This window comes from Mastomys coucha, unplaced genomic scaffold (genome assembly GCF_008632895.1).
Source record: "Mastomys coucha isolate ucsf_1 unplaced genomic scaffold, UCSF_Mcou_1 pScaffold15, whole genome shotgun sequence".
Taxonomy (NCBI): Eukaryota; Metazoa; Chordata; class Mammalia; order Rodentia; family Muridae; genus Mastomys; species Mastomys coucha.
The window spans coordinates 133,998,873-134,007,912 of record NW_022196897.1 but is presented as its reverse complement, the minus strand read 5'-3'; the positions used below and the strand labels follow the sequence as shown (position 1 = coordinate 134,007,912).

General features: G+C 43.8%; 1 protein-coding gene across 2 annotated transcripts in view; it reads left to right on the top strand.

Moving 5' to 3' along the window:
- Napb (NSF attachment protein beta) overlaps positions 1 to 9,040 on the top strand; it is a 43,848-nt gene that overhangs the window by 8,477 nt on the left and 26,331 nt on the right. The gene's annotated exons all lie outside the window — the stretch shown is intronic.

The window sequence follows — 9,040 nt, the reverse complement described above, 5'->3', positions numbered from 1 at the left end:
GCTAAGTGTGCACCTTCTCCTTCCTTCCCCCGTGTGCTAAGTGTGTGCACCTTCTCCTTCCTTCCCCCCTGTGCTAAGTGTGTGCACCTTCTCCTTCCTCCACAGCTGCTCTTGTTGGTTTGGTGTGGGTGTTTTGCTATTTGTATTTAGACAAAAAAAAATTCCTTTGCATTTTTATGTTTTTAACCTTTCTCATTATATCCTCTAGTCTTAGATCTGTAATAAAATGTATCCAGTGCCCGCCCACTGACGTTCTCTGGTCCTCTCTTAGTCTTCTGGAAGTTTTGGGTTTTCTTAGTGGCACATGACAAATGGCTTAACTAGCTATTTGATAACAGTGTGACTTTGTCTCTCTCTTTAGTTCTTGGAAAATTCAGCTGTCAGCTGTGTACACTAGCATTGAAACCAATCCTAACTTGACTTTTTAGGTTTGTAAGCACCTTTGCCTTTTCATATGGGAGCCCAGAGATTTTCATTATTTATGGAATTGGGTAGCTTACCAGGATTTCTCAGTGGACCTTAGCGCAAGGTTGGCTGGTTCAGTGTTTGGATTCACGGTTTCTTTGTAAGTTGGGAATTTTCCGAGATTCTGGCTGAAACATTTGTTTTCTCTTCCCTCTTTGGAGGACTCTTAAGTACACAGAGTCAATCAGTCTCCTGGACTGCCTGCCACTAAGTCCAGCAGGACTTGCCCTTGACCCTGACAAGGAGCAGCAAGGAGGGAATGAAGAAAGGACATTGTCACACCTACAGGTGGGCTGTGCTCTTGACGGAGGGTACCAACTAGGCAACAAGCCAGAACCTCGGTGTGATTACTGCGTACAGTGCACGGCGTGGGGATTTGCTAGTCTTGGTAAGAGCTCGCTGTACAGTTTCAGGCTGTAGGAAGGCTTTGCCACTTACTCTGAGGCTGACCCGTATGGGGAAGGCTTTGCCAGTTTCTCATGGATCTGAGGTGTTGGATCTTAGACATAGCCAAGCCCATGTCAACAGTGCACATTCACCCAAGACTTCCTTGGTACCCCACAGCCAGCAGCAGCAGGTGGCAGCATGGGCTTCTGTAGTAGGAGAGGAGGGGTGTGAATCTTAGCTGGCTTCTTAGACTTTGCTCTGTAGTCTTGGGTACAGTGTCTGGAAGGAGTGGCACTGTGGAGCAGTAGTTAGAGGCCCCCTTCCTTAGGCCAGACTGGACTGATCTCTGCAGACTGGACTGATCTCTGCAGACTGGACTGATCTCTGCAGACTGAACTGATCTCTGCAGCTTCCCTTGCTTTCTTTCCCTGCTCTGCCAGCTCGTAAGGAGTTCCCTCCCTCTCTCCCAAAGGCAGTCTTCTGGAGACTGTGGCTCTGTCCAGGGCACTCCTTTTCAGTTTCCTGACCTAAACTGAACTGACCCTTCAGGTCTTATGCCTGGCCTTGGCATCCCTCAGTCGGGGGTCCCTTGCTGAGGAATGGTTCTCCCTGAGTCTTAGTGTTCTGGCCCACAGACCCCCTCCTGACTTACCCAGGAACCATGCACACTGGATACTGGATTTGTTTCTCCTTAGCTCCATTTGGGTGGAGGTTTCCTATATGCAGGATGTGCTTGTATGTGTATATGTAGGCAACATTATCCTTTGGGAATTATACTAGTTATTAATATTTTATAAAGATTGAAATTCAGTTCAAAGATTGCATTTTACAAAGGTAAGTTTCTTGAGATAAAAATTTTACTATGTAGTTCTGAGTGTAACTCACTATATAGATGTGGCTGGCATTGAACTCAAGTTCAAGCCTCTGCCTCTCAAGTGCTGGGATTAAAGGTATGTGCCAGCATACCTGGAAAAATGCGTTTAGAATGTCACGAGTCAGATCAGGCTGTGTTTAATTGGTTTGTAAGCTTATTGAATTGATGCTATTCTTTGCTTTCTTAGGTATTTACCTATCTTGGGTTTTTTTTTTATTTGTTTGTTTTTTTTAAACCAACCTACTGTTATTGGCTCTTATTGGCACACACCTGCCTATGAAGGTGGAGCTTCAGAACATTGCTAGAAGTCCAGTTAGCCTTCTCAACTACACATACCTATCCCATTACTATATTCAGAAAATTAAACTCAGTGAATACTTTTGTTAGCCAGTTGTTTAATGTAGAGTGGAGTGTTCCATTTCAGAATCCATGGTCTCCTAACCCATCCTCTTAAATAAGCAGAAATGATGAAAAGGTCTCAGAACGTTGAATCTGAATGTCCAGGAGCGAGCTTTGAGGAGCCATGTTGTTGGCATGTGTTAGCACCTAACCTGGTTGCTTCTCCTAGCTGACTGCCTCTCTGAGCAGGCTGCGAATGGTTTTATCTGCTTGTGGTCCGAGCAAGACCCAAGCCCTGGACTTTTAGTCTTTTATGCTGAACATTGAGCTCTGTCATCAGTTTATAGGAAAGAGAAGGAATTTTTGATTGCTGCCTCCCCTCTCAGGCCCTTATGGCCTGGGAGTATCTGAAGATTATCTCCCTTCTCCTACCAGTTTAATAAACATGTTGTTTTCAAATGGCACATAAATGTACTGCAATGTGACATTTCAATGTTAATTGTATTGTGCAGACCAGGGCAGTTGTCAAAATTAATCACCCCAGATACTTTTTATATCTCTCTGTGGAGAAAATTCAGAATTGTCTCTACTGGCTATTCTGAAATGTTGTCAACAGTATTTATCCTGCTGTGCTGTAGACATTCTTCTGTGAGATCACCTACATACTTGTACCTGTTAATCATCCTCTCCCCACCCCCCCCACCCCCGCCTTCTCCTGCCCCACAACCCTTCCCAAAACAAATCTATCCCATACTTCTGTTTTAGTCAGGTCCTCTGCAGCATCAGAAGCAGGGGATGGAAGAAAGAAATCAGAATTTATTAAGTGAACTTTAAGATAGTAACAAGAGCCAAATGGCACTGAGATGCTGAGAACCTGGTAATAGTTACTCAGTCCTTAAGGCAGGTTCCCAAACATGAAGAGTGATCCCACGGTAGCTGTCTCTCCGTTTTCTTGGTGAGTAACCTGTTTCTGGCATCTTCAGTATCCTGAGGTCCTCATTATAACTCAGGCTTCACGTTCATGGCTTTGTGCAATGGCTTCTCAGAGCCTTCTTGCAGGGAATCTAGCCACATTGCTGCCTTGTTGCAGCATCTTCTAAGACTTTAGAGCAAGCCTCTATGACACCATTACTTGCATTTTTCATACCTCCAAAACCATTACCGTGTGTACAGTGCCAGATTCTGCTTGCTTGGGACATAGCCTTTCCTCTTGGGCCATGGCTGCAGTGGTCGAAGCTTAGAACACTTTTCTAGGTGGGTCTGTTAGAGCAAGATGCCCTGGAGGCTCTCTGTCAAACATACTTCCTTCCCCTTTCCTCCCTCCCCTTCCTTCTTTCAAAGCCAAAGTATCATGTAGCCACGCTGGCCTTAAATTCACTAAATAGCTTAGATTGTAGTAGCATGCATCTGTAATCCCAGCACTCCTATGAGTTGGAGTGTGGAATAGAGACATAAGAATCGCCGGGCGGTGGTGGTGCACGCCTTTAATCCCAGCACTTGGGAGGCAGAGGCAGAGGCAGGTGGATTTCTGAGTTCGAGGCCAGCCTGGTCTACAGAGTGAGTTCCAGGACAGACAGGGCTACACAGAGAAACCCTGTCTCAAAAAACCAAAAGCAACAACAAAAAAGAATTAATTACTTGGAAGCTCTCAGGCCACCGAGTCTGGAGTATGCAACCTAGCAGCAAAAACAAGGGAGACCCCACTTCAGGGAGGTGAAAGGGGGACCCCACTTCAGGGAGGTGAAAGGGGGGCCCCACTTCAGGGAGGTGAAAGGGAGAACCAATTCCTGAAAGTTGTCCTCTGACCACTACACACTCACCTGAAGTCTGAGACATGCAAATGCACATATAAAATTATTTTATTAAAGCTTTCTTGTAAAACATGCAGCAAAACTAGCTAGATCTAAAGTCTGTACATCTCAGTGAACTTCAATACAGAATAAAAATAGTTTTAAAATGCAGGGTTTTCAAACGAGTTCTGGAGTTCTGGGTGTGTGCAGCCATGCTCCCTCCCCACGCTGAGACACTTTTCCTATCCTACTCAGTGTCTGTGATTTCTCATTCTTGGCTCTAGTCTCTTTAACACTTACAGATGCTTTCTCTAAGCTCATGTTACCCACAGCTTTTATTCTTTTGTTTTTTCAAGACAAGGTTTCTCTGTTTAGCCCTGGCCATCTTGGAGCTTACTCTGTAGACCAGGCTGGCCTGGAACTAAAAGATCCAACTGCCTCTGCCTCCCAAGTGCTGAGATTAAAGGTGTGTGCCACCACTGCCCGGCTGCCCTCAGCTTTCAAACTGCTCATATTCCTTTCCTCTAGAAACTATATTTTTCCAACCTTTCTACTCTACTTGTCCACCTAAATCTGGTTAACAGCACTAAGCAGTGATTGTTCTATAGCCTGGATATTGCTGTGTCTTGGAATTCTACAAAGTACAGGACAGGGCAGAACCTAGCCTGTTCTTTGCCAGAATGTGCCACAAAAGACCCTGTTCCTGATAGAGTCCTGTTTCTCTCTGAAACCCAATGAGTCACACCCTCACTGCTCACATTTACATCAGCATTCTTCTCTACCCCCACTGCAAAAGCACATTAATCTCTATTTATAGCACTCCAGGGCTTTGCTAGTCTGTGTCTCCAATCTTCTCTATGTTTCTCTTGCAAATCAGTCACATGAACAGGCTTATCGCTGCCATAACCCGATTCTGATACAGACTTTGTATTATTTACTTCTTGCTGTGACAGGGTATCTGACTAAAGCAACTTAAGAATTTATTTGGCTTGAGGTTTGAGAGAAGACCATCATGGTAGAGGTGTGATAGTAGGTGGTTTCATTACTACAGGATCATGTGGCTGGGACTCCTCACCTAGGGAACAGGAAGCAGGGTCCAGCAATAAATATCAAGGCCCACCCAGGTGACCCACTTCCTTCATCAAGGTTCAAACTGAAGGTTCTACAACCTTTGTTTCATTAATTGTTGGAATATATATATATATATATATATGTATATATGCATACACACACACATATATATATACATATATATATATATATACATTCTGCTTAGGCTGTATTTATGTATGTATATATGCATGCACGTATATATGCATGCATGTAGGGCTAACCATTTAAAATTGGATAATCAGTTGGTAGTTCTTCCCAAGGGAAGACTGTTTCTCTCACTCCCATTCTTTAGTCGCTTGTAGTTCTTTGTGAAAGGTTGAAACCTTGTGGGCTTTACGCCACACACACACACACACACACACATACACACACACACCCCTACTTTGGCACGTCTGTTGTTATTTTTGTTCAGCTCATGTTTAGGCTGTGATGTTGGTGAGATTTCATGGTTATAACTTCTGATATTCCTAGGAAACAGTAATCTCACACAAGCTCTCTGATTGGCTCTTAAAGTCTTTCTGGCCCCTCTTCCTCAGTGTTCCCTAAGCCTTAGGGGAGTTGTTTTGTAGGTGTATCCATTGGGACTGGGTTCCACGGGACTGTTTTTATTGGTCATGGCTTTCTCTAATGGTCTCCATCTTGTTTCAAAGAGAGTGTTCCTTAAATAGTGGTGAAGACTATACTTGTCTGTAAGTATATGGACAGTCACTTGGAATGTACAAGTTATGTTTTTGCTGTTTAGTAAAGTGGGGATTGTAGATGCTCCTTCAAGATCTCTGACTTCACTAGCCCTGGGTAGGGGTTTGCTTTCCAATACCAGGTAGATATCCTTGTTGAGCAGATCTTAAGTCTAATTAGAGAGCTGTTGGTTACTGCCATGGTATGAGTGCTAGTATGGCGGCCCTAGAGTCATAGTGTCGCTGGTTCACCTTGTGGTTCATAGGCATCATAACCGAGTAGGACTGTTGCTTGCCTTCCTCCATTGGATGCTTGCTTGGTGCTTCCTGGTGCCATAAACGCTAGTCCTCACAGAGGAGACATTCAGGTCAGTTCCAGCTCAAGTGCCTTTGGGCCCTGAGTTTGAAGTGTATGATATCTTCAGCAGTCGAGATTTTACTTTCACCCCTTGGAGGCAATCGGTGGCAAGATCAATAGCCTGTGTTATTTGAGACACTGACCAACCAACAGCTCAAAAGAGGGCTTTTCATGCCTAGTTTAGATGTTTTGTTATATGGTCTTTGGCTCTTGGAAGGAACGTTTTCAACCCAGATGAAAAAATTTCATGTAAACAATATATGCATATTTATATAGACTTATATGCATTATAGGTTTTTTAAGGAAGAAAATTAATAATAATAGTTTGATTTCTTATGACTTTTTCAGACTTTCTGTTATTTTATCCTCTCTCCTTTTCTGTATTTATGGCAGAGATAGTTTTAAACAGAGAATGAATGATTTGTCTCTCCTTTCTTGATATTTTCTATTTTTGCTTGCTACCTTGAGAAACACATGGACATCTTATTAAAAATTGCTATGTGAAGCTGGGCTCACTATTGAATGTCTGGAATCCCAGGACTGGAGAGGCAGAGGATCTTGAGTTTAAGGTCTTCCTGGATTATATGGAGCAAGACTGTACTGACTGATTTTGTGTGCCAACTTGACACAGGCTGGAGTTATCACAGAGAAGGGAGCTTCAGTTGGGGAAGTGCCTCCATGAGATCCAGCTGTGAGGCATTTTCTCAATTAGTGATCAAGGGGGTAGGGCCCCTTGTGGGTGGTGCCATCCCTGGCCTGGAAGTCTTGGGTTCTATAAGAGAGCAGGCTGAGCAAGCCTGGGCAAGCAAGCCAGTAAGTAACATCCCTCCATGACCTCTGCATCAGCTCCTGCTTCCTGACCTGCTTGAGTTCCAGTCCTGACTTCCTTTGGTGATGAACAGCAATGTGGAAGTAAGCTAAATAAACCCTTTCCTCCCCAACTTGCTTCTTGGTCATGATGTTTATGCAGGAATAGAAACCCTGACTAAAACAAAGGACCTTGTTCAAAACAAACACCAGTAGCAACCCTCCAAATTAAAACAGAAAATAAACTCATCAACAATAAAACCACCAACAGCAGCAACAACAACAACAAGAAAAAAAACCAGTGATGTAAACAGATTCTTCCATCAACACACTCAGCAGCCAGTGCTGTCATTGTAACCTGTGTGCTGGACCCTGGTCTGACCTCTTGCTGCAGGTTAGGCTAAGGAGATGTTCCTGCCAGTGAAGAAGAAGCATTGTCCTGGGTGACGGCCTCCTCCTACACACCTCACCATCATCCCTGTAGTAGTAGCCCTCAGGGTATCCGGATTGTAGACCTGAATTCTCTCTGGTTGTGCCTGCACAAAGATACATTGCTGTAACTGTAATTATTTGAGGTATTTCTACTCTAATATCTTGTGATTTTAGAGGCAGCTTTATTTCTGCCTCTGCAGTTGTCACCTTTTCCTTTTGAGTACATCTTATGATGTGTGTGCCGTTAATTCACTCCAGTCTACTTTGATACCTCCCTCCTCCCACCCACAGTTTTAAAATAGTTTGTATTATAGTTGCCAGTGTGCTCTGTGCTCCAAACAGTGATTATTTGGGGTTTGGAAATACTAGGACTTGGGAGGATTTGGGGATTAATTACCTTCTGCAGCTTTGCTCTTTGCTGGCCTTAGGTGGCTACCTTGGGGGTCTACAGTGGGACAAGGGTGGGGCTGGAGGTGCTGCCTCAGGCGTCTTCACCCACAAAGTTTGAGGTTTTGTGAGCACCTGACCGCCTCCACAGCATAGTCTGGTACACACTGACTGGCCTCAGCAGCTGTCTACTCAGTATGTGGCCAAGAAGCTCTGGCCTCTGAAGTGAAGGCGTGCCAAGCTGAGGCCTCAGGTGGAGCCAGGTCTTGTGCCTGCTAGAGTTTCCTTTCTTGGTGAAGAGGTATCTCCTTGTTCAAGGTCGGAAACTCCTGATACCAAAGGAGGCTTCCTGTAGCTCAGTTTATCTTTTTTCATGCCACTGGCATTTGGTGCCATATGCTGGCATCATGTCACCTCATAGCAGATTCTTTTCAAACTCTGTTATGTCTCCGAGAATATCCTGCCCTTTGTGGAGCTCAGGATAGTCATCAGTTGAATTATTTGAATGTAAATACCAAGTGTTGCTCTGTAAAACTTGTAATATTTAGTGTTCATGTACATAAAGTAAGTAATTGAGGTACTTTTAAAGCGTTTTCCAAAAGGTACACAGTTTTATTTGTTTGTGGAGTCTGTTCTTTTCCTTCCATCTTTACATGGTTTGGAAATTGAATTTAGGTTGACAGACAAGAATCTTTACCCCATCAGCAGCCTACCTTTTATTTTTATATGGCTACCCAAAGCTTTCCCACCCCTCTTGGGGACAAAGGCTCATATTCATACACCCCAGGCTGGCCTGAGACTAATCGTATTGCGGATGATAACCTTAAACTTCCCAAGTGCTGATATGGTCCTTCCTGTGCAGTGTAGATGGATTGGATGAGAATTGTACCCAGGGCTTTGAACGTAGCAGGCAAGCACTCTGCCAGCTGAGCCGTAGCCCCAGCTTCTATTCTGGTTGGGTTTTGTTTTGTTTTTGTTTTTGTTTTTGTTTTTTAATGATGAGTCTTCCTTAGATGGTTTGTTGGTTTGTTATTATCTGTTTGTTTTTGAGACTGGTTCTCATGTAGCACAGACTGGCCTCAAACTCACTGAGGATGACCTTAAATGTCTGATCATCATGCTGCTACCTTCCAAGTTTTGGAGTTTTCAGGTATATATGACTGGCTTTCTTCGTTTTTTTGTTTGTTTTTAAGATTGATTTTTGTGTGTGTATGGGTGTGTACATATGAGTGCAGGTACCTTTTGAGGTCAGAGGCCATGGGATCTATATCTAGAGTTACAGGCTATTGTGAGCTACCCAGTGTGGGTCCTTGTGACCAAATTCAGGTCCTTTTCAAAAGAAGTGTGTGTGTGTGTGTGTGTGTTTAATTAAGTGTTTTCTTTATTTACAATATCTCCTTTCCCAGGTTCC